General features: G+C 46.8%; 1 long non-coding RNA gene across 1 annotated transcript in view; it reads left to right on the top strand.

Annotated features, from left to right (window-relative positions):
• Positions 1–12,303: 12,303 nt before the first annotated feature.
• LOC146805704 (uncharacterized) overlaps positions 12,304–26,254 on the top strand; it is a 127,703-nt gene continuing 113,752 nt past the window's right edge. Inside the window, exon 1 of the long non-coding RNA XR_014967495.1 lies at positions 12,304–12,351. This is a non-coding gene — a long non-coding RNA (uncharacterized LOC146805704). The remainder of the gene's footprint in view (positions 12,352–26,254) is intronic.

Raw genomic sequence — 26,254 nt, 5'->3', positions numbered from 1 at the left:
TAAAATATAAGATGCAGAAAAATAATTGCAGTGCCCCCCCACCGGCAACCTTCTGCTCAAATTAAGCACTGTCGGGGTACCGCGGATTGTGTCGAAGTGTTGGTAGATTGCAATGGTACACAGCACGTTTCACTGGGGCGCGCACTGTTGGTTCAGTAATGTCTGCTGGATCTAGAATCTGACTAGACCCCCAGTAATCCAGCACTTCCAAAGGTGGAAAGAGCCCTAGAGGAGCGATTTTCCAATTTCCATGCAGTCTGTAAGAAAATCAGGGTCATGCAATACTTTAAAGGTTCACTTCGTCTCTGACTGTTCATTTGCGTCATCTACCTTTAATGTCGTCAACTGCAAATCAGTTAAGAGAGACTTGACGCTGTAAATCAGCAAAGGGAGATTTGAGCTGGACAAAGTACAGACACAGAGATAGGCCTGCCATAGTGAACGTAGATGGAAATCATACATTGAAGGTGGGGAATTGCGGAAGAATCTCTAACCAGGTAAGTAGGGGGAAGAAAGGTACTTGGGCTTATCAGGCAAAAGTAGGGGAGGGAGAAGAACGTGTGGGTGGGAGAGAAAACAGGAACATGTGACATCTGGAGGGAAGAAAAGGCTACATGAAGGAGACCATAAAGGAGAGAAGCATTGAGGCTGGTGACAGAAAACATGACATTCAGGAAGGAACCCAACAGCCTATAGGAGCGTCTGCAAGGGTTGCCAGGCTATCCTCGTTCAGCTACAGTATCAATTACTCCAAAAAGTCACCCTCCAGAAGTTCATCAAAAACTGCAGTGCACCACAGTAAGAAGTGGGCCACCCACAAACGCGTCACAATCTTTAAAAAAATGTTTTTTATTTCAAACCATTCACCTACAGCAAGCGCCTTCAAGAGCAGAATTTGGTGGGTGTAGATAACGTAGACCTGATCAAGACTTTGAGCCTCATTGCCAAAAGCACATCCCGGCAACTACTCTGCAGATTTTAAGTTAGGAACATTTTTGAAACACCACAATCAGAGTCCTGAAAGTTAATCAATTTCCTCCCTTGGTAGCGAAATATGGAACAAAGCATCAAGTAAACAATGAAGGTTTGAGAGCAAAAGTACTCCGAGCAGAAAAAAAGAGGTTGCTTGTCTTTGTGAAAACTCTTATACTCTTCGACAAGTGCTTTTTTCATTCTTAACTTATGCTATGGTGAAGGGAAGTCACTAACTGCATAGGCAATCTAACTTTTTTCAAGCACTAACATGTTGGGCTTATAATTGTATGACAAAATTAAGCATACTGGTGTTTCTCTTAATTAACATTTTTTTTTATTTGTCAAATGCCGCCCCCCAGGGATTGAGGTTCAGTTATTACTGGATCTAGCTGCCATGACATTTATAGGAAGTACTCCTCTGAAATGAATTTGACTGTCAGGTGCTCAGCCTATGTTAAGAGTATTTATGGAGGCTTTAACCTGCCTGGGTGTACCGTGTTTCCATCAAATAGGTCTCGAACATAGATTTTAGGACAGTCAGAAACGTGGTTATTGCACGCACATAACTGCGCTCTTTTTCATCTAATTTAAATGACATTTCAAAAATGAAGTCACTCAGGAAAACTTTTTTTGTGGCTTTGGCAAAATATCTGAAGACCGGTTTTGTAGTATTTAAGGTATATGTTTCTTCGGTTTTGGCAGTTACCTTTCCGAACAAATACATTCAACTGTAAAAATACAAAAGAAAAGTGTTGTTATTGCAGGTTTTGTGGATTCAAGAACAAAGGTCTCTCTCATTTACTATGTTCCTGTCGTGGAGGGAGACAGTAAAGAATTCCCATCCTTAGAACATCTATCATTCTACGGGCCTATCCACAGCTGAAGAGGCATGTTAACTCAGAAGAAACAACTTTGTCAGCAGATTGGTCAAAATAGGGGAACTTGTCACACAATGATTAGCCCATTGTCCTGTACAATGTTATCATTCGTGAACTTAGACATACTGCAGATGGAGGGAATTCATTCCAAATAACCAAACGGCAGGGTTTCTTGAATTTGATCTTAACCAGTGCAGTTTATTTTGTAAAAAGGGACAAACTGAAGAGCCGCGTCTGTATGTATAGACATACTATAGAGATACAATCGATGGTCGTGTTCAATAAATAGGTTTTTAGTCTTTCTTTTTAAGGATATGTCAAGAATTCCAATTAGAAGGGACGTTGTGCGCCATGATTCAAGATGGCTGTTAATCAATATGGCCATCTAAAGGGTAAGTCAGTGATAAAAAGGGCCTCTCCGGCTCTATATCGATGCAGTGTTCTCTATGGATGCCTCTGTGTTGAGTGGAGATTGAAACCCTCCACATCCACATCAGTGGCTGCGTAGTTTCTAGATGAAAGTGAAACCCAAGGCGCAGGACAGCCATGGCACTAGTGAGGTCAAAGTCCAGGAGTCCACTGTCAACCGGTGATCGGGCACCTGTGGGAACTAGAGTGAGTGAAGGCAGTAGTTGACTGACCGCAGCGTCAGACAGCAGAAGTGCCATCTCTCTGGTAGTCCAATGAGGTAGATTAGGGCACAAGCAGAATCTTGGCTGAGTCTTGGAGAGCCAGTGACAGTTATCATGGTCAAGCCATACCAGTATCATGGGGAGGAGAAAGAAGAACACTTAAAACGTTATCGAGATTAAAGGAAGAACTGATACAATTAGAAAAAGAGCAAAACGTTACTCTTCTCTGTTAATAGATCACAGGATATTCGTGAAAAGCAGACTCAAGAGCACCACTTGACGACGAAGCAAAGAACCCATATTTAAGCATCCAGAAAAGACTAAATGAAGTGAGAAATTAAGCCAGGAAACGGACTGTGTGACTAAGCAGAAGGGAAAAAGAAGATAGAAAGACTACAGATCAGTGGCGTTAATGTGGTCATGATCAAGGGTGTTGAGTCAATAGCTCAGTCCTTTATGGCTTATTTGCATAGGCAGTTAGTGTAGATGTGACTGTGTTAGTCCCCAGACCTTTTGTGGGGGAAAATAGCAATCCACAGGCTGTCATTAGAAGACAAACACCTGCAGGATTCCAAACCGATGATGAAAAAGGTTGGGAAAATGATGGCCCCGCATCAGAGTGGAAAGGTACCAGAGTCGAATGGTCTACTCGCTGAATTTTTTTAATGTATGGCTGGGAAAATCAAGGCACACTTGCTTCAAATGATTGGGATGGCCAGAAAAGAAGGGTGTCTAATTCCAGACTTCAGAATGGCCACTAATGTACTGAGATACAAACTGATGAATCGGAGAAAGGATGGTCATCATAGAGGCCAATAATGCAAAAAATCTGGCCAAAGTACTAGAAAATAGCTTAAATAAAATAACTGATAAGCTAGTGCACCCTGATCATACAGAATTTATGCGAAATAGAAGTATGGGACTGAATTGCAGAAGACTTTATGGGTTAGTAGAGTATACGAACATAGTGACTCTGTCTACTATGGCGCTTTCACTCAGTCCTGAGGAAACACTTGATTCAGTCTAATGGCCTCATGTGCTTCCTATTCTTTAAAATAAGTGGTTTGGTTGTTATTCTTGTCCTGTGACAAGTTAGTGTTCATTAAAACAATGGGTAGGAGCAAGTAGAGTCCTACTGGACCCCTTCAAATTGTGACGAGGTACAAAGCAGGGTTTCAACTTATCACCACTACTACTTGACCTGTTCTTAGAGTCTTGGTGTGCTGGATCAGGAGAGACACACTTGGGAGATGCCTCCGATGGGAGGAGAGAATTTTGCATTGGATGAAAGAATTTCACTGTATGCAGCTGATATTCCTCTATTTGTCTACGATGATAAATCTTCCTTAGACAGATAAGTATATATATTTAGTTTGTTTGTTATGTTATATTGATTTGTATAATGCACTAATCACCCAAGAGGATATCCAGGCACTTGCAGGTGTGTAGGTTTGTGGTCCCCAAGGTGCTTATACGAAGAGCCAGATCTTCAGCTTCTTGAGGAACTCAAGGAGTGATGAGGGGACTCTGTTGTGTTGAAAACTTTGTTCCATGTCTTGCGTGCAATGTAGGAGAATGAGCGCTCTCCAATTTCGCTTTTGAAGACGTGGGGAACATGTGCGAGTGAGAATGAAGCACAGCATAGGTGTCTGCTGGGTTGGTGAAAGTGTATTTGGCTATTCAGGTATTCTGGCCCTACGTTGTGTAGGGCTTTGTATATGTGTGTGAGAACTTTAAATTGGCTTCGCTTGTGAATGGAGAGCCAGTGAAGCTTCCTGAGGTGTGGTGTGATGTGGGTGCGGCATGGGAGACCGAGTAAGAGTCTTGCAGCGGTGTTCTGGATGGTCTGGAGCCGGTGTAGGAGTTGTTAAGAGATTCCGGTGTAGAGAGTCAGGGCCGGACTAGCTGTGGCGGGCACTGGACTTTTCCCCGGTGAGCCACCATGGTGGGAGCCGGTTTTGGGCCCCTAAGGGCCGTTTTTGTAACTGGGGCTGGTTTTGCAGCATAGCTACAATCTCGGCCCCAAGTAACAAAATCGGCTAACGCCGGCCCCAGCAAACAGCACTGCCGCACCCCCACCCCCACCCCGGGGGTCCGCCCAAGCAGTTTGCCAGAACCCGTTTCAGTTCCCAGTCCGGCCCTGTAGAGAGTGTTGCCGTAGTCCAGCCTGCTGATGATGATGAGTGCTTGCGTGACAGTCCATCTGGTGTTCTGAGGTAACCATTTGAAGATTTATCGCACCATGCGTAGGATGTGTAAATAGGTGCACACTGCGGTAACTTGAGCAATCACGTTGAGCTTATCATCTAGAATAATCCCTAGATTTTTTGCGTGGTCTGTGGGTGTTGATCCTAGCTCTGATGGCCACCAGGTGGAGTCTCATGGGGAGGTCTTGTTGCCGAATATCAGTATTTCCGTCTTGTTGGAGGTGAGCTGCAGGCAGTTGGTTCGCATTATCCAGTCTGCTAGCATGGTCATGCAGTTGGTGAAGTTAGTTCTGGCAGTGGTTGTTTTGTCCATCAGGAAGAGGATGAGCTGGGTGTCATTGGTGTAGGAGATGACGGTGATGTCTTGTGATCGGATGATGTTCGCGAGCGGTGTCATGTTGAAAAGGGGGGGGGGGGGGGGCTGAGGGACGATCCCGTGGGACTCCACATCACAATTTCTTGATCTCTGATGTGACGTTTGGCAGCCTGACCGTTTAGGTTCTTCCTATGTGGAAGGAACAGGTCCATGCAAGAGAGGATCATTGTATGCCAATCTCGTGGAGTCTTCTAATGAGGGTGTTATGGGAGACAGTCTCGAAGGCTGCAGAGAGGTCCAACGGGATGAAGGTCGCTGTTTCTCCTCAGTCCAGGATGATTCGAATGTCATTGGTGGCCGCGATGAGTGCTGTTTTGGTGCTGTGGTTCTTTCTGAACCCTGATAGAATGTTGTCTAGAAGATGGTGAAGTTTGAGGTCAAATGTGATTTGCTTATTGATGGCCTTCTCAATAAATTTTGCTGGATACGGAAGCAGTGAGTTGGGTCGGAAGTTGCTCAGTTGATTTGGTCAGGCTGTGGGCTTCTTGAGGAGGGCGCTGATTTCTGCAAGTTTCCATTCATCTGGGAAAGTGGAAGGCGTGATGAAGGTGTTGATGATGTGGGTGGGGTGGTGCTGATTGGGGGCCTTGAGTGAGTGGTCCGCATGATTGCTGCTGTGTTGTTTCTGGTGAGGGTTATCTATCTGGTCAGGTGACCTTCTTGGTTGGTGGTGGGTAGGTTAGCAATGAGTACTCTGGGGTTGGGTTGGTGTGCAAAGTTACTGCAGATGTTTGCGGTTTTGCTGTAGAAGAAGTTGAATAGGTTGTTGCAGAGTTGTTGGGAGGCAGAAATGTTGGTGACAGTGGCTAAGGGCAAGGTGAAATTCTTGCCTATCAAGAAGATCTCCTTGCAGATGTTGGAGCTTCCAACGCTGTGGTCCACTTGAGCTTTTTTCTCAGTCTCTCTTATTTGCTGGTGATAGCGTCAGAGTGCAGCCTGGTAGGTAGTTCTGTCGATGGTGTGGTGTCTGGCTCTCCATTTCCTTTCTCAATCAATCAGGGAATTGTAAGCATGCTACTCAGCCGTGAGGGTCTCAAGGCGCTGAGGGGGAGGGGTGTCCGCAGATCTGTTTACCCAAAGAGCCAGGTCTTGAGGGTCTTCCTGAAGGTGTTCAGGGAGGGGGCGCGTCTGATGTCTGCCGGTAGCTCGTTCCAGGTCTTGGCTGCAATGTGAGAGAAGGATCTTCCACCGGTTCTGGCTCTGTGGATGTGTGGGGTTCCGGCCAGTGCGAGGTTGGAAGATCGGAGGTTTCTTTTGGGTACATGGAAGTTGATTCTGTCGTTGAGGTAAATGGGGCCGTTGTTGTGTAGGCATTTGTAGGCGTGAGTGAGGATTTTGAAAGTGACTCTTTTCTCCATGGGGAGCTAGTGGAGACTTCGTAGGTGTTGACTGATGTGTTCGTGTCGGGGAATGCCGAGGACGAATCTGGATGCGGTGCTCTGTATTGTCTGGAGTTTGCGGAGTAGGGACTTGTTGATGCCGGCCTAGAGTGCGTTTCCATAGTCCAGTCTGCTGGTGATAAGTGCGTGGGTGGCTGTCTTCCTTGACTCAGGGGGGATCCACTAGAAGGTCTTGTGGAGGATGCGGAGGGTGTTGAAGCAGCTGGAGGTGATGGCGTTGACCTGTCGGTTCATGGTGAGTCGAGTACGATGCCGAGGTTCTTGGCATGGTCTGAGGGGGTAGGTGGGCTTCCGAGGGCGGTCGGCCACCAGGTGCTGTCCCATGCAGAAGGGATGGTACCGAGGACAAGGACTTCTGTCTTCTCGGCGTTGAGCTTCAGGCAGCTGATGCTCATCCAGACTGAGACGTCTTGCATTCCTTTCTGGAAGTTGAGTTTGGCAGTGGTGGGGTCTTTGGTGAGGGAGAGGATGAGCTGGGTGTCGTCGGCGTAGGATACCATGTTGAGTCTGTTTTGTTGGACGATGGCTGCGAGGGGGCCATGTAGATGTTGAAGAGGGTGGGGCTCAGGGATGAACCCTGTGGGACTCCGCAGGTGATTTTCGTGGGGTCGGAGAGGAAGGGTGGGAGTCTGATCCTTTGGCTTCTTCCGGTGAGGAATTATCGGATCCAGCTTTCTAGCTGTTTACAGTGTCGTTTGGTGTCTCATAGGTCTTCTGTGTACCAGCTGGCCTTCTTGTATGATCCACTATGCTTGTTGGGTTTGATGGGTGCGAGGGAGTCCACACAGTTCTAGACCCAATTGTTGAAGTTGTTGATGTCCTTCTCAAGGTTATCTGTGGGGCTAGGTTGATCAGTGCTGAGGGCATAAGCCAGTCTGCTTCTGTGATTTTGCCCCAGCTGCGACTTGGAATGCTGAAAAGGGGTGTCGACTTGAAGTGTGTTCATTTGGAAGTGGATGATGGAGTGGTCGGACCAAGTAAGCGTTGTGTCTGAGTTGTATTTGATGCTGTCACTTGTGGTAAAGATGGGGTCCAGTGTGTGTCCTGTGGTGCATGTTGGTTCTGAGACTAACTGAGTGAGTCCGATGTTGCTAAAGCATTAGAGGAGTGCTGTGGAGTAGGGGTGATTTCGGTCTTCCAGGTAAAAGTTGAGGTCACCGAGAAGAAATTAAGCTTTGGAGTCGATGGTGAGCTGAGCGAAGAAGTTGGTGATGAGGTTGGTAAAGGTAGGTTGGGGTCTGGGTGATCAGAAGTTGAGGGTTCTGTTCAGGGTGAAGTTTTCGGAGATTTGTAGCTTGACGAGAATGGGGCGTCGTTTTCTATGGATGTTGTGCATTTGATGGATTCCTTGTAGATAATAACAAGTCCTCCTCCTGGCTTGTAAGGCGGTGCTGTTAAGCGATCTTGTAGCCCACGGGGATGGCTGTGGCGATGTCAGGAGCTGATGAGGGGTTGTCAGGTCTCTGTGATAAAGAGGATGTTGGGTGCGTCGCTACTAAGCAGATTGTGTTTCCGCTGACTGATCGCGTGTTGAGCAGCATGCATGCAAATGGGTCTTGACGTGCAGGTTTGCTGTGGCATGCAGTTTAGAGTGGGGGTGCAGGTGCTGCTGGAGCATGTGTGCCGTGTGTGTTGGGAGGGGTGTTGAAGGCACGGTTAGTATTATCGTGCAGGATGTGTGTGGGTGCATACTGGAGAACCGGCAGTGGGTGCAGGTTAAAGCTCCTACCGTGGTATGAAGGGAGGTACTGCAGCAGTTGAGGGAACAGAGTCTGGAGTCTAGTGATCTGAGGAGTGCTGCAAAGTATCGCTGGATGGTGACTGGACCCACCTGCCTGGTACGGGGCACGATCCAGGCACGGACAGGCAGAGATGAGCTTGCCTTTAGCGAATCTGCTGCGTGCCCGTGGTGCAGATGCCGGTAAGTAGGTCCTGGAGGGAGACTGTTTTGGTGGGAAAACCAGCAATGTCACTTCCTGTACAGATAGCTGATGGGAAATTCAGTGATGCCACTTCCTGTGTAGGTGGCTCTTTGGAGATCCAGTAATGTCACTTCTGGTGCTGATGGGTGATGGAAAATTAAGTCCTCTTGCTTGGCTTCTTCTTTTAGAGATGGTTTTGGCAGGAAAACCAGTCATGTCACTTCCTGCCAGATAGATGATGGGAAATTTAGTGGTCACTTCCTGTGTAGGTGGATGATGGGAGATCCTGTGATGTCACTTCCTGTGCTGATGGGTGATGGAAATTAAGTCCTCTTGCTTGGCTTCTTCTTTTAAAGACTATTTTGGAGGGAAAACCAGTAATGTCACTTCCAGTCCAGATGGATGATGGGAAATTCCGTGATGTCACTTCTGGTGTAGGTGGATGATGGCCGATCCAGTGATGTCACTTCCTGTCCTTATGAGTGACAGGAAATGAAGTACTCTTGCTTGGCTTCTTTTTTTAAAGACTATTTTGGAGGGAAAACCAGTAATGTCACTTCCAGTCCTAATGGATGATGGGAAATTCAGTGATGTCACTTCCTGTGTAGGTGGCTGATGGGAGATCAAGTGATGTAACTTCCTGTGCTGATGCTTGATGGGAGATATTCTGGGTTAAATATAAACTGGACTAATTTATTTGTGTACCTGCTCACAGAACGCGCACCAAAACGTAGCTTCCGGTGCCTTTTTCAGCTTGAAAGGTAGAATTTTATATATCTGGAATTTCAGGTGACAGAGAAGAATTTATGCATTTGAACAACATGATGGTTATCACAAACTTTTAAGATGATGTGCAACACTGGATAAAGTTCCAACTTTCTCTTTCGGGTCGAGCAACACTCTGAAATATGTCCTCCCCACATTCTTACATATACTCCAGAAGATGCCATACTGGAGTCCAGTTTTGGTTTTCAAAAACGATAGGTGAGGCACCACAGTTACTTCTGTTGGATTGTGTCCTGCCGAGAATTTTATTAAGAATGCCCTATAGAGTCTATTGCAGTGGTTTAGCATTGCAAGGTGAGCATAGCTGCTACTGTGCCTCACAATGGGTAGATGTGAATCAGTGAGCTTTTGTGCCACTACAGGAGCCCCTCTATGAAAATAGAGTGGCACATGCCGGGGAATAGGGATACACAACAGCAGGCAGAGTGTAGCAAATGTTACTGTAACACAACAAAATGATGGTAAGAGCATGGAAAACATCAGTTGGTGGAACAGACTAGAAGGATTTCCTAGGGAAATCTACTCTTATATGACTAGTGACACTTTTAATTAATCGATCAATCATAGCATTTGTAAAGCGCACTACTTACCCGTGAGGGTCTCAAGGTGCTGGGGGGTGGGGGGAGCTGCTACTGCTCGAAAAGCCAGGTCTTGAGGAGTCTTCTGAAGGTCAGCAAGTCTTGAGTCTGCCGTAGGTGTATGGGGAAGGTGTTCCAGGTCTTGGCGGCGAGGTGGGAGAATGATCTGCCCCGGAGGTCGCTCTTCGAATGCAGGGGACTGTGGCAAGGGCGAGGTCGGCTGAGCGGAGCTGGCGGGTGCGGGTGTAGAAGCTGAGTCGTCTGTTGAGGTACGCTGGTCCGGTGTTGTGGAGTGCCTTGTGTGTGTGGGTGAGGAGCTTGAAGGGTATCCTCTTGTTGACAGGGAGCCAGTGCAGGTCTCTCAGGTGGGGTGTGATATGGCTGCGGTGAGGGATGTCGAAGATCAGGCGTGCAGAGGCGTTCTGGGTGCATTGAAGTCGTTTCAGGAGTTTGGCCGAGGCTCCTGCGTAGAGGTCGTTTCCGTAGTCCAGCCTGCTGCTGACGAGGGCCTGGGTGACCGTTCTCCTTGTTTCGGTGGGGATCCACTTGTAGATCTTGCAGAGCATGCAGAGGGTGTTGAAACAGGAGGAAGAGACGGCGTTGACCTGCTTAGTCATGGAGAGGGTGGAGTCGAGGATGACCCCTAGGTTGCGTGCGTGGTCGGTGGGTGTTGGAGCTGTTCCCAGTGCGTTCGGCCACCAGGAGTCGTCCTAGGCCAAGGGGTGGCTCCGAGGATGAGGACCTCCATTTTGTCCGAGTTTAGCTTCAGTCAGCTGTTCCTCATCCATTCGGCGACGGCCTTCATTCCTTCGTGGAGCATGGTTTTGGCGGTGTGGGGGTCCTTGGTGAGGGAGAGGATAAGCTGGGTGTCATCGGCGTAAGAGATGATGTTGAGGTAGTGCAGTCGTGCGACGTGGGCGAGCAGTGCCATGTAGATGTTGAACAGAGTTGGGCTAATTAACATTATATTAAATGACTTGAGATCCTGTTGGGTGAGGAATTTGGAACAGACAGAGGACATGGCATTCAAGAAGTGGCAAACATATCTGGGTTTCACATTGCACAACCCAGACACTACACACAATATGTTACACACATATTCAACTGAAACACTTCAGGAAAGTGCATGATGATTTTATTTTAATATGAGAGGATGTAGTGGAAGTGGAAGTTGCTACCATATTTCCTGGCAGTGAATAAGGATTACAACTTTCAGGGTCAGTGTTATGGACATGATGGCCTTGGTTACTGTCATGGTCCTTTTTGGTAATGCAAAGCTCCTTTCACTTGCCGTGTGGAGATAACAAAGGTCTCTAAGGTATGGTAAACCTATATATGATATTGGTCTAATTGGCGCACATAGAGATGTACCTCAAAGATCGACCACTGCAGAACTGGCTGCTGTAAAAGGATGGTGTGAAAAAAATGAATTGCTGCATGGCCGTAGCACAAATTTTGGAGAGAGGGTATCCAAAGAAATGTTAGAAATGTAGGAATCAAGGTTCAGATATTATGGTTTAAAATGGTAGCAAAGGGGGGGGGGGGTCACGGTTGCAAAGAGGGAGCTTGCACGCCATTGGAAACCGGCCCGCGCCTCCGCACGAGCTGAGTGGAGAGGGGCGATTGACTAGTATGTGAACTACAGGAACCCATATTCACAGCAAAGGAGTGTCCCCAAAAGCCCTGCAGGATTTGGGGGAGATGGTGGGAATATTATAATGTACTTGAGTCTTATTAGAATAGGCATCAGAAGCACAGACACGCCTTTATTCGTGATACAGAGTTAAGGTGTGTTTTTCCTTTAATTTGTTTCTATGATCATTTCCTTTTTTCAAATATGAGGCAGTACTGAACTGTGCGTTGTGAATGAAAGTGGTGCGCACGCACACTTGATTTCCAATGATGTAATGAAGGAAATGGAGAGTAATCATCGGATTGTAACTATCAGATTCCAACTGCAGTCCAGCAATCGGCCATTTTAGAACCCTGCAAAACCAGCAGAAACGGTTCTCGCCATCGACTGATTCATAAAACACACACAGGTTACAACAACCTTTAAAAGCGAAGCAAGCGACAGAAAGCAAATCTCCTGCAGGTGCAATAAAGGAAACATGTGACTCCAAACCGGCTGACACCAGGAAGGGTCAGCAAGGAGGCAGGCAGCCTGTGGGAAGGTTCCAAAGTGCACTTCGCCTTCCATTTACCTTGAACATTCTGAGAACATAATGAACCTAACCTTTTATTGCTCCCTGGAACTTGTACGTTGCTAATACGCTCATATCTGGAGTGACAAGCAGCGCTGGAGAATGCATTTATAGGACAGAGAAGTATATGTTCGTCAAACCCTAATGGGCACTCGAGGTGGCTCGGAATTGTTAAGGTTCAGTATACATTTTATTGTGGCGGCAAGATTTATACTCTGCAAGCTAAAATGCTTTTAAAATGCGGATTCCAATGACCTCTCAGCCAGTCTGCGGGGGATCCTGTCAAATATTAACCTCGGCCTCTCACAGTTCAAACCAGATTTTCCTTGCCCTCCTTCCTGCCTCTGCTGGCCTGGACTCTAGGTCGGTCATAAATTCTCCAAGGAAAGTCAGGTAGGTGAAAACGCACATTTGATCTTGATGGAAGATATGCATTCAGGAAATTGACATTAGCATTCAGGCTTCCCTGAAGGCTCTGTTTTTTTTTAGTACCATTGCGTTTTTTCATGACATTAGTTATAAAGGTACCGTAAATATTGTACAATGCGTATTGCTGCAGTGTGTACAACTTTATTTTATTTAGGTTAAGCTAGCGTGGGCGATTACAAAATCAAAAGCCCTGAAAGCGATTTCTTCAGATTTCAAGCAGATGTTCTTCTAAGCCAAATGAACACAGGATGTTTAAACTGTACAAGCACATGAAAATCAAAAAAATATCTGAATCATCTGCCTATGTGGCAAAAATAATATCGATAACGAGTGGCTTACATACTTGCACCTCTCTCACACACAGTCTCTCTCTCTCCAACAAATAAAACGACATGAATTATAGTTCTAAGAACCCTTTCAGGGGCCATGAAGGAAGCAGGGTTTACTGGGCCACAACAGTGGTGAATAAACGCCTTTTACCCTCACCTCCCATGGAACTGCAAACTAAACACCAAGTACACCCTTTCAGCACCTGGCTCTCAGGGTAATGGGGAGAGCAGAGCATAGATTCTCAGGGTGGTAATGTGGGGGGCAGAGGCTCAAAGCTCAACAATCACCAAATAGCATGCATAAATGATTCTCTATTCCAGTGTTGTTACAGGGAAGCACTTTATTACCCAAAAAAAGACCTCCCAAAATAATATGCCTGTGGGCACAGGCTTCTATAGGTAAACATGTATCAGACTCACAGGTGCAGTCTCACTGTGAAAGAGTGCAAGCAGACATTTGTGTCTGTGGTCAATAGGTCGGTTCTTCAATAGGCCACAGTCCCTGGCAAACCACACCATATGTTTTCGGAAATCGAAAATAGTCCCAAGGTCTGGTGAGTAAAAGCTCAAAGGTATGAGAGTCACCCAAACGTAGCAGTAGAGAGGGCCCCAGAGCAGGGCCCTCAATCAGGAGTATGTGTGCCACTGGCATAACGAAACTTGAGGGGGCCCCCCCTGCAAGGCATGTTGAGGGCCCCCCTCCGGACTCAATCTGGAGCCCTCTGGCCAGAGTACTGTGCTGAGGGGGCCCCTCGGAGCTATGGGGCCCCTGGGGCTGCAGGGGCCTGTGTTACGCCAGTGGTATGTGCAATAGCCTCCACCTTCCTCCGAAGATCTTTGGGAGTTCCATGCACACCACGACAGGTCAGCAGTTGAAGCTGCAATGGAGAAACAGGATCAAAGCAACAACCTGCCTCCCAAAAAAGTGAAAAGCCTACTCTCCGGTACCAGTGAAGCTTTGGTCTTTTACAATCCTCGCTTACCAGCAGAGTCAGCACAGGATGCCAGATGTCAGGCACAGTCTTTGGAGACCACAGACACAATCAAGCTTTCATCTTTTTGGTTAGTGCCTTTGGATTTTCCCTTCGCGTGTGAGGAGAGAGACAGACTTTCATTGTCTCCAGCCCTGCTAACTCTGCTACCTTTCGCGACACCCGCTTCGCGGGTGCCGCTCATCTGCCCTGTGACCCTCTGCTCCCTGGTGTGAGCGGCTCCACAGCCGGTGGAGGGATAACGCGCTCCCAGGTCGAGTTAACTTAAAAGTGCACAGTGCGTGGAGCCTACCGGGGGACTGCGAGGACCAGCAGCCCCAGCTCTTCACAGCTGCTGCCTCTTCCCCCGGCGGCCACGCCCCCAGCCTTCAGCCTTATCAACGCCTGGGTGTGTCTGCTGAGTGGGTGCCTTTGGATTTTCCCTTCGCGTGTGAGGAGAGAGACAGACTTTCGTTGTCTCCAGCCCTGCTAACTCTGCTACCTTTCGCGACACCCGCTTCGCGGGTGCTGCTCATCTGCCCTGTGACCCTCTGCTCCCTGGTGTGAGCGGCTCCACAGCCGGTGGAGGGATAACGCGCTCCCAGGTCGAGTTAACTTAAAAGTGCACAGTGCGTGGAGCCTACCGGGGGACTGCGAGGACCAGCAGCCCCAGCTCTTCACAGCTGCTGCCTCTTCCCCCGGCGGCCACGCCCCCAGCCCTCTTGTACTTCATTGGCCTCAGCACCACCGTGACGCGGGACGCGCGTGGGACGGAGCACGGGGCGAAGACCGGGCAAAGAGCGGGCCGTTTGAGGCCGTTCGAGTACGTGAGAGTCCGGTCCGGGCCCCCCCTCTTTGCCTGTATCCAAAGGTCTTTGAACCATTAGTAAAATGTGTACACGGGAAACCAGGAGCAAAACTTCTTCACTAGCTGCATCCGGGGCTGTTAAAGGCCCTATTGACACTTACTTTGCTAAAGCTGGCTCCCTTTTGATTGAGGAAATCGAGGTTCTGGAGCGCAGAATCTCACAAGAAATAGACTGGGTAAGGAGGTCTTCAATGGGCCCTATGGCCCAAGCTAGAACCCCAGAAAACAGATCTGGTCTTCCAAACAGCCATAGCACAGACCAGGCAACATGTCCACTCCTAGTCACTAATCCCACCAACCCCGAGCTCACTATTGAGGTCCCGAGTGACTTTGAGGACATGATCCTTATGGCCCTACCTAACACCCAAATTCTCCAGCTTATAACCACAGAGAACATTGAGACAGCCAAAGTTGTAGGAACCAACTTAGATAGCAATAGGGGTACTAGGGAAGGGGCTATTCCTAAAAAGAAGCAGGGGCTTCAAAATAAAGAAGATCATAGGACCAAAACTCCGAAATCCAAGCAAGTCAGAGGCAAAAGGGAGAAAGGTGCTTCCTCTGACCCTATTGTGAATATATTAGGACCGCCATCTCCCCCTAGAATGATCAATTCAACCTCACTACCACAACTCAGCAGCAACGCACCATTAGACACTACCTCAGACGACATCACTTTAGAGGATATAGGCACACTAGTTAGGTCTCTGCTGAGCCCCCTTGAGGCAAGACTTATCAAGATCGAAGCTAGACTAGTTAGCATCGAAAAGGCAACCGTGCAACTTGCCGACTCAAGGAAAATTGTTAACAGTGGGACCAAAACAACAAGAGAGGGACCAGGACCAAAATCCACCAAAGGCAATGGTCCTCCCACAACAATAATTAATAAACCCCCACAAACTAATCCCAAACCCTCACAACCTGCACCAATCAACGCTCCGGCATCACTAGTTGCAAACAAGGCCCCTATCCCTACCCAACAAACGGCAACTGCTACCCCAAAATCAACCCTTCCACTGAAAGATAATATTCAGCCTCCGGCTAAAGCTAAGAGAGATCTTCCTACTACTGGAGAGAAACCTAATACTACTCCCAAACCTAAATCCATAAACCTCCCCCCAGAAGCAGCACCCTACACTCTAGTTCTGGCGGGGGTTCCTGAACTAAATTCCACCACATTTGAATCCACCACTTCACTCAAAAACAAAGTAATCAACTGGCTCTCCGTAAACAGACCGCTACCGAGAGGAACTACTAGCGATATATCCATGGCTAGGAGGGCAACGTGGGTGGGCTACACTAAGAAATCCATTAGAGGTGACTGTATTCTGGTCACCTTCAGAGATCCGAATACAGCCGCATATATCTGTACCTGTGCTGCTGATGAGGATTTTGCGAGCATCATCCAACCATTACCCCTCTCATTTTTTTACCCCTCAAATCTGTATAACCTTGAGGACCACAGGTGGAGGTACCACCAGGAGTTGCTGGAGGGTTGGGAAAATTGTCACAGGGAGAACAACTATCCGTCACACAGGGAAAGACCAACAGAGCAGTTCCCTACATATGGGGATGAGGCCGGCTGGGAAACTGTCACAAGAAGGAGGGGGGGAGGTGGTGGACACAGGAGGGGAATTCCAGGGCCACATAGAATACACTACCCCGCCTATTTATCTACCCATAACCGATACAGCAGTCTTGAAATGGTAGACTGACATGCGGTTGATGAGGGGAGCGCAACTCAAATATCTCCCACAAACGAGCCCAAATTCGCCACAGCTGCTGATACTTATTTTTTAGCACCTGGCACAGTTGATCCCAGACAGGTCCCAAGCGTTACGCCTTCCTCTCCTTCCCCTGATAACAGACCCAAGGGTACGTTCCTCGTCCCCACAAATCCACGGCCGCCCCACGAGTGTACTACTACCAACTCGGTTTTTATGGGCACGGCCTCCACCCAACCACTAGAAATAACAGTGATTTCTTGGAATGTGGCAGGCCTTGCTAGCAAAATAGATTGCACAGAATGGGGTACATACATCAGATCAAAAAATATAATTCTTCTACAAGAAACTTGGGCGCGCGAAGAAACAGCATTCCCGGGTTTTGCCTCCTTCTTTAAAGCAGCTAAATGGGGGGGAAGGGGTAGGCCATCTGGGGGACTAACTACATGGGTAGCCACGGACTTAGGTTGCCAAGCTACTTATTTAGAGACCGCTTCTGATGATCTATTGGCTGTCTCACTCGAGTGGCCGGACTCATCGAAGTTGCTAGTAATCAATATCTACTCAAGGCCGGTTCCAATGCACAAAGAATCTGGCACAGTGGATGAGCTAGCCAAGCTCTTAGAAGGAATCCCAAGCGAACTTGCTTGCCTGGTAGGAGGCGATTTCAATGCTCAATACGAACCACTGCCTGGGCTACGTGATGGTCCTTCCCTGGAGGAAGATTCATATTGGCTTATACCTGAGACGGTGGCACCACCCCCACGGGCCTGGACTCCTTTAGCCCTACAGATAACTGCCCTCACCCTCAACCTTGGTTTAAGGGCATGCAACGGTCGTACCAAATCAGACACACCAAGTACCCATACTTTTAACAAACCCGGCAGCGAATCCAGATTGGACTATATTATGGTCAAACTGTTTATGTGGCCAGCAATAGTCGACTTTAAAGTCACCCCAAGATTAGACAGTGACCACAATTCCCTGGAACTGACTTATTCCCTGCCTGGGAGAGAGGCAATAATCAATGGGTCGGACAAAGATAAAACGGGCCTCCTACTTGAAACTAATCGTAGGAAGGTCAAGTGGGAGAAACTGGCCAGCAACCCAGAACGAATATCCCGGCTATATGAAAGGATAATCCCATTACTGGAGGATGCCTTCCAGCTAGGAACTAGGGTCTTAGACGATGCTACTATAGGAGAGCTTGCACAAATACATGCAGGCATCCTCACCACCCTAGAGCAGGACCTATTCTCATCTGCAAGGCAAAGGAATGGCCCTAAACCAAAGACATCTTGGTATAATGCCGCTTGCAGGGAAGCCAAGGCCCACTTGCTACTTGCTATAAAGGAACACCACAACAAAGATTAAATCCGCGCCAGGAGAAGATCATATAAAATCCTCCTGGAGAACGCAAGGGCAGAATGGGACCACGATTACTGGGAAAACCTCACTAATGCATTAACAGCTAGAGATTCCCGTAAATTTTGGCGCGTAGTGGCGAACGGCACGGAGGATTTATCCTCCGCAATAGAGCCCAATATAGCCCCTACGGTATGGCAGACCCACTTTGAGGCCCTGTACGCAGAGGGTGGGGGTGAACAGAACAGAGATGGTCCCACAATTTCATCCTGTCCCACTAGGGTTGTTTTCACCGAAAAAGAAGTGAGGGACGCCATTAAAGGGCTAGCTGCCGGAAAAGCCCCAGGACTTGATGGGGTGCCCGGTGACCTGTTTAAGCAGGAACCCGGGATATGGGCACCCTATCTTACACTAATATTCAATGCCATTGCGGGGGGACTGGAGGTGCCCGATACTTGGAGGGGAGCAGAGGTGGTCCCAATTTATAAAAAGGGATCCCCCTTGCTCCCTTCCAACTATCGTCCTATCAGTCTAATCGACATATCCCAAAAATTGTTCGGTAGACTGATTCTGAATCGACTGCAGGCCTGGACCGAAGAAATGGAAATTTTGTCCCCTTACCAGGCAGGATTCAGGGAGGGTGCATCAACCATAGACCAAATCTTCAGGTTAAATCTCCTCTACTGGAGAACAGCTGTAATCGAGGGCGGCAGTCTATATACCATCTTTGTAGACCTACGTGCCGCCTTTGATTTGGTTCCCAGAGCGAGGCTATGGAGAGTCATGGAAGAGTTGAATGTCCCTACTGACATCCTGACAATCCTGATGAGACTCCACCACAACAATTACGCTCGCGTAAGGTGTGGCAAAGGTGGCAAACTAACCGAAAGGTTCCCCGTTCGCAGAGGTGTGAGACAGGGTTGCGTGCTCGCACCGACCCTGTTCTGCATCTTTGTGAACGGGGTTGTTGCCCACCTAAACAGGATCTCCAACTCCGATGCCGCAAAATTGACCGGCAGCAGGGTGCCTGCAATCATGTTTGCAGACGACACCCTGCTGCTGTCTAAATCCCCCATGGGGATTCAGCGCATTTTGGACGGTTTTCTAGACTCTTGTAATGATCGGGGATTGGAAATCAACCCCCAAAAAACTAAGTTCATGATCCTGAACCCCAACCCCCAGAATCAAGCCCCACCCAGGCTAGGCACAACACAACTGGAACGTGTGCACAATATTGAATATTTGGGGATCACGTTAAACGAACATCTATCGTGGACGTCTCATCAGGCCAAAGTGACCATCAAACTGGCACAGTTGGCGGGTGGCACTATGCGCCTGGCGAACAAATCCTTTTATCGTCCACTAACCCCAATTATTCACATATATAAAACTCAAGCACGGGCGGGTGTCACATATGGGGGTGAGCTCTGGGGTCACACTCATCTCCCAAAGTTACAGTCCACCGAAAATAAATTCCTGAGACAGGTCACTGCCCTCCCCCAGAGCACTCCATTACTCCCCCTCAGATTAGATCTGGGAGTAAGACCAATAACAGAGGAGCTAGGTCTTAAACCCCTAACCTTTTGGAGGCGTTTGTGGTGCAGCCCCGATCTCTTAAATTACAGAGAGGAACTCCAGGAATTCTTGCAGCTGCGGAATGCCACGAGGATCCCGTGGCTGACCTATGTCAAGAGAAGGCTCAAGGATCTGGGCTACCCGGAACTATGGACGGATCCTTCCAACTCCTGTACAAAGATTTCAAAGAAGGTACTCGCGAGAGCATACTACGAACTGATGCTCACAAGAGCTATCAACGACAGCCGTGAAGGATCCCTGACACACTTATTCCTGAAAGTGAAAGACTCTTACTGTCTCGAAAGTACTCTTGATGCGATCTCCCCTCTGCTAACGAGGAAACTATTCTTTCAATGGAGATACGGATGCCTCCCTCTAGCATTTTTTACAGCGTCTAGGTCTCCTCGCTCCACCATAGCAACTTGCCCTGTCTGTGCTCATCCGAAGGAGGATGAAGTTCACGCTGTTTTCTTCTGCAAGGGCTACGAGAGGAGCAGGAAACGTTGGTTAGTCCCGTTACTCAGGAACTTGGGCTTCAGATCCTTCCAACCTGCCTATAGAGTCTTAAAGACAGATCTTTCTCCTATTGTTGTCTTTGCACTTTCAAAATTTTTAACCTCCCTGTGGTTTACTCGTAGTCGCGTGCTGAAAAGACTTGTATAACAGACCCCCTGATAGACTTTAGCACAGTACACTGTACCCTCTGTTCTCCTTTTAATGTATTTTAATGTCTTAACTATTGGATCACATCATGTTTAATACGTTTATAACTGTGTATATTTTGTTATGTATCTTTCATGATCTGTGATCGAAATAAAGATTTTTGAAACAAATGAAACGGTTAGTGCAGTGCATTGGTCATGGTTTAAGCAACTCTCAGCAAACTGGGAGACCCATTCCAGCACTCTGATTGGCTCCATCATTCCTTTTCCTTCTTGGGTGCAGAGTACTGGTTGTAATTTAACAGAAATTGGAGACACAAGGCCCAACTCCAGCACTCACGTAGGCTCTTAAATCGCTCCCATACTTGTTCACACTTTTAGGCTGTTGCCCTTCAGCTCAGTGTCCTCCTGCAGGATTACTTCCACTCACCTCTCTCATTAGGTGCCAGGCAGGCTCCTGTAATAATGCGGTCCCACAACCTCTGCAGCAGCTCATTGCAAACTTTACAGGTGACGTCCTATTCTCCAGGATCTTTGCTGCCAGAGACCCCAGCCCGGTATCCCAGGAATTCAATGGGAAATCTGGAACTAAGTGGGGAGGTTTCAGACCCACTTTTATAGTGATGCTGCAGACAGGGATTGTTCATTCCACCATCCAGGTCCTTGATCTGTCAAAAGCAGTCCCCTCTCATAGTGTAGCTCTTCTTTGCGGAGCAAATACAGTATTTGTTTCAGATGATGGTTTCCACAGAAGGTAGTGATGTCCAATGTTTCAAACTGGAGCACAGTCATGCATGCAGACCTTGTACCTGGCAGACATCAGTCTTGGGAGAAGCACCTCTGGGAGAGGCAAAGAGACAGGCCCTGTCTGGATGATTCCCGCTGCACAACAAAGGAAACTGCTGCCCCCATCTCCCCATACACTCCATCGAGCCAAAGGTTGGAGCTCAAGAAGAGAACATCAGCAGGCCTCTGCTCAAAAGGTCACTGCTGTATAACTGAAGCAGCCCTGTCTCCATCCTCCCACTCCTCACTGTCTAATACTAAACCCAAACCTCAGAAATGCCAGCAGTATACTATGCTAGTCTGGTGAGCTTGCTCCTTGTCCATCTTGTGCCAAAGCTTTATCAGAGGCAATACAACATTGATCCCACTTGCATTCAACATTGATCCAGATTATCAGTCACCATAAATACTTCCTGTGCACACACCACTCACAAGCGTCAAAGCAAAGCCAGAGCAAATCATGGTAGTGGAAATTTACCACAGTAAGGCTAGTAGGCATCTCACTCTTTAAGGACAGGACCAAGGCATGCCCTGTACTACAGATCAGAAAAGCGGTATGCTACCACCACCGCACCATGATTGTGTTCTGGGACAGTAGTGCATAGAGAGGCACGTTTACTGCGCCCCTCCAGACCACAGGTCCATGTTCTGGTTCTCAGAACCTTTCACACGCCAGAGACCTCAGCATGCAGACCTTTGTCCTGTGTGCAGGGCACACAAACAAAATCAAGATACCAGTAAAAACAAAAATTGAGGGCAGGGGTACATTCACTAAAAATGATACCTTCACGCTCACTCTCCACAGCACTTATCTATCAACCTTCGGGCCAACTTATCATCACCATAACAGAAGTGCTTTCCTCTCACATCCTGAAATGCTCCAACGTTACCATAGTTAGGAGCTTTATTCTGCATTTTGATAACTCTGATGATCCTTATGTGGCATCCTTGATAGAAAATATCGAAGCAATCAATTTAAAACAATTTGTGTCCGCTCTTGCACGTAAAGCTGGTCACAAACTGGATTACATTTTTTAGATTCTACCTGAAGTCCCCTCAGGTCAACTCATCTCTCTCATCTGGTCGCACAACCTGGCAGTTCCTTTCATGTCTTTTTTCAGAGCCTGGTCCCAAGGCATGGGAACTAATCTTTTTCTAGTGCTAGCATCAACAATCGCCACATTTTCTGGCAATTCACCTGAAGATGTATCTGTATCCAATATCCAATATCATTTCCTGTTGACTCCATTGCTCCACATCTAACAGACTCGCCCACATCAAGCCAACTGCCTCAGACAGAAACAGAAATGGAGGACCTGTTTTGACTTAAATTCTAAAATTTTATATAGAGCTGGATTAAAAAACTACTATAGCTCATTAAAAAGGCCCGAATCACTTACTTTGTGCAGAAGCTCCATGTTACCAAGAACTCACCCAAAGAAATCTTCATCATTATGAATTCTGGTCTTCAGCCCTCAGTCTGCCAAGATGTCACAAGAACTATGTGATAAACTCCCCTCGTTCTTTCACAACAAAACCACTACAGTCTATGATACTTTTCTAATGCTAACTCCATAACATGTTCCTTCTATTTTACTATCCCAAACTCTGCCTTCTCAACCTCACTGGTTCCACAATTTCAGTCCAATAACAATAGCAGGAATACAATTAGCCTTGGCCAATAGCAATTTTGGGTCTTCTTTGGACCCCTGCCACCCCTTCTCAATCTTGAAGCTAGGCAATGATCTTATTGCCTCTTCTCTTTACCACCTCTTAACATTTTGTCTTAATTCTGCCTCGGTTCCTGCACTATGGAAGTTAGCATATGTTAAACCATTGCTTAAGAAGCAAGGTTCTAACCCCTCAGATCTGTCAAATTTTAGACTCTCCCAACTTCTGCTATAAAGATATTGGTATAATCAGTCAACTGGCATATTTCATCATGTCGGGAAACAAATTCCTTACTGGACAATTCCCTGTTGGAATTTGGTCTTATGTACTTATGTACAGCACCAAATGCAACCTTTGAGCAGTTTTGGAGCATACTGGCCTAAGTATGTGGATCGTGATTGATCCTGATGGACATCTCCATGGCCCTTGATATAGTGTCTCATCAAATACTGCTGGGATGTCTGCTTCACCTCAAAATAGAAGGTTCTGCTCTTAGACGGATAGCATCCTTTCTCTCAGACCACTACCATATAATTATTTTTGATTCCTTTACATCGTCCGCCAGATACTCAAATTATGGTGTCCCTTAAGGTTCCTCTCTGATCCCCACTCTTTTCAACGTGTATATCTAACCATTAGCAAAGCTGGGTCTATATTTTGGCCTCAAAATAGTATCATTTGCTGATGACAACCAGCCAGCGGATTCTATCCTTAGAAGAGAATGTCAGTCTGTTTTCAGATGAATTTCAGACATCTTTTTCCAGCGGTTGCACCTTGAATACAAGAAAGCTGTTTCAAGTTGAAGGGAGGGAAGTCTGAATTTCTCCCAATTTGTCTCACTCAATTCTGTTTAGTCCACATCATGGTGGCCTCACAAACTAGGTGCTGCCTTCATTTCAGCTAGAACAATCGGAAACATAGGCATCAAATCTGCTGATCAGGATTTGTCATTTAAATCTCAGATTGTGTCTGTCACTGCCATATGTTTCACTCTGCTCAAGGCCTTAAGGAAAGTAATGGACAATCTGCCTTCTTCCACTCGCAAATCTTCGGTCCATCCCTTTATCCCCTCGGTTGGGAACTCCGTTTAATTTGGGATTCCAAAGTACCTTATCCTGTGACTGCAAACTGTGCAGACTACTGCAGTTAGACTTCTCTTGAATGTACCAAAACTCCATTCTATTATCTCATAGCTCAGTGACCTTCACTGGCTGCCAATCCACAAAAAAATGATCTTCAAAGCATTAGTACTTATTTTTCGCCCCATTCCAAACGTGGGTCCAAAATATTTCCAAAGCCTTGTTTCTCCCCATAAGACGGCATTGATCAGACTTATGATTATCCATCTATTTAAGGAATCTAGACTCCAAGGTCGCTCCTTCTACCTTGTAGCTGCAGAGCATTAAAATGATTCTTCATCAGGTAGCATCAGAATCTTCCTTTTAAAAACAACTAAACACATGGCTCTTTTATTACAATAACTCTGCCATATCTGCCTGAGCTGGATTGTCTCAGCACCTGGGCATGCTAGTTTAGGTAACAGCCACGCTCTACAAATCTACACTCATTCATTCATTCATATGGTAACAAGTGAGCGAAACAACAGTAGTGCGCTGTTGCCAGGCCCTCACTAAAATAAAGAATGATAGAAAAAACATAAAACCGGATAACTGGGGGAGGGGTTGACACTGCTGAGACAAATGGCCAAGGGAAGGGTCTAGTAGCAGTGTGCAGCTTCCAGGCGCTCGAAAAAGAATAATAAAGTGTGGGGAATGAAGAAGGTAACTCTCTCCTATAGAGAGCTTAAAGACAAATATTAATAGTCCCCAGTGGCGGCTCACACTCGTAACGCTGTGAGGCGGTGAGGCGGGGGCGGGGCTGGGTGGGTGGATAGTAGAGTGTGACATATGACGGGAAAGTGGAGAGCAAGGAAATAAATAAATAAAAGCACTTACTTTGCACTCGCAGCATCGCTGAGTCGGCGATGCTGCGAGCGCAAAGTAAGTGCTTTTATTTATTTATTTCCTTGCTCTCCACTTTCCCGGCATATGTCACAATCTACTATCCCCCCACCCAGTCCTGCCCCCGCTCCGCCTTACTGCCCCACAGCGTTACCTGCGTGAGCCGCCACTGATAGTCCCCATATAGCATCAGTCGAAGAATATAAATCATCTAGTCAGAAACAATGTAAAGAAGAAATGCTCCAGAGACGGGACAAACACAAGAATACGGAGAAAGTCATTTAATGAGGAGCAGCTAACTGAGATGCACAAGAAAGTCATGCAATCATGAACAAAGGTCTGACCCATAAACCACTCCATGAATTTTGTATTATAGACAAAAAACAAGCTCTACATAGAGCAGTAACTATTTGTGATGCAATGACAATGTAAATGGTTTCGCAATCCAGAAGTTAAGAAAAAAGTGAGGGTGGGGACAAGCAATAGTGAATATGCACTGGTTTGTGCAGGCTGATTGTTACAGCATTTACTCAGCTGATCTGAAACGAAGTCCAACTCTTTAGCTAAGCAGGGGTAAATCATTTTCATTTAAATACTTGGACTTCATGTATCGATTTAAAATGAATAAAGCACTAGTTCCACATCTAAATACCATTGAATGAAATGTTCGTATCAAAGTTGAATTGCGTCGTATCTCGGCTTAAGAATACCCATTGATCAGCACAGTGGACACCCTCCTTGGCACACTGCCTACTTTCTCTCAAAATGACTCACTCCACCTTGCCTCTCAAGGTCATCCTCAGTCTGCCTACCTTTAAGGTGGCCTACTCATCCCATTTAAACTCCGAATTGTAAAGCCATTGTCTTGCCTCCCCCTTCTCTTAAACCACATTCTCCATTCCCCCGCCAGCCCAAAATGTTCTTATCTTCGATATAAATACCTCTCCCTGATAAACTGAGAGCAGATGACTCATATATGCTCAACAATCCTGTCTCCAGAATTCCATTCTACTTTAAAATGCTAGAATGCCTAGTTGTTTGGTATTTTGTTTGAAGCTCTTTGCTTGGCCCATAAATCTCTGTAGATTCCTAAAACAGAATACCCTGTCCCAAAGTTTTGTGCGTTATGTACCTAATCTCAAATTGAGATCTGAAATGGCTGCTTTTGTCATGGTATCTATGTTGGTCGTTAGGGGTGGGGGTGCGGGGAAGGAGTGCATGGATTTTCAGTTGTGGTGCTAAACATTGTACGCTCTACCTATATCTCTGCGAACTCAAACTTCTTTACTTATCGTCAGGAAAGTGCTAAAAACATGGTTCTTTCTTAAATCTTTATAATGTAGATACAGCTTGACCTCACTACCTCCGATTGTTTCGTGACCCCGTGGGGCAGTGACTTAACACCATGAAATCTTTGGGGGAATAAATAATCAGGTTGTTCAGAACTACTTGTATTAGGTACAAACAGTTTTTGAGTCCGTTTCAAGTATTCCAAATTGAATAAATTGAAATAACTGCAATAAACTGAAAAATAACCAATATTTCCCTTTGCAAATTTCTCCAAGTAATACCTGCTGAAATCTGCATGGGGTAAAAGGTTGAAACCAGGGAAAATATGCAAAAATTGGGTGCAGTAACTCTGATTCTGGATGTTATCCCTCAATCTAACCTCAAAAACTCAGAATGCGGAGGTAAACCCCCCAGGGAAAAAATACAAGGCACAGAATTGGTATTTCCACAAGAGGCTTTAACTAACAGTTTTCCCACTGGAAATAGAACGAGGCCCGTCAAACAGCTTTGGTTCTTCCTAAATTACTCTGCACACTGGTTTCCAGCTAATCCATTCCGCTGAGACACTGTTCTCACATATGTCCATCTTACTCACATCTGCACAAATCAACCACCTGAAGGTTACACTCATCTCTATAACATGGTTGACCATCCCACCATGCCAGAAA

The sequence above is a fragment of the Triturus cristatus genome, chromosome 8, assembly GCF_964204655.1.
Source record: "Triturus cristatus chromosome 8, aTriCri1.1, whole genome shotgun sequence".
Lineage (NCBI taxonomy): Eukaryota > Metazoa > Chordata > Amphibia > Caudata > Salamandridae > Triturus > Triturus cristatus.
The sequence above is the reverse complement of the archived record's forward strand: the minus strand, read 5'-3'. Positions and strand labels throughout refer to the sequence as shown.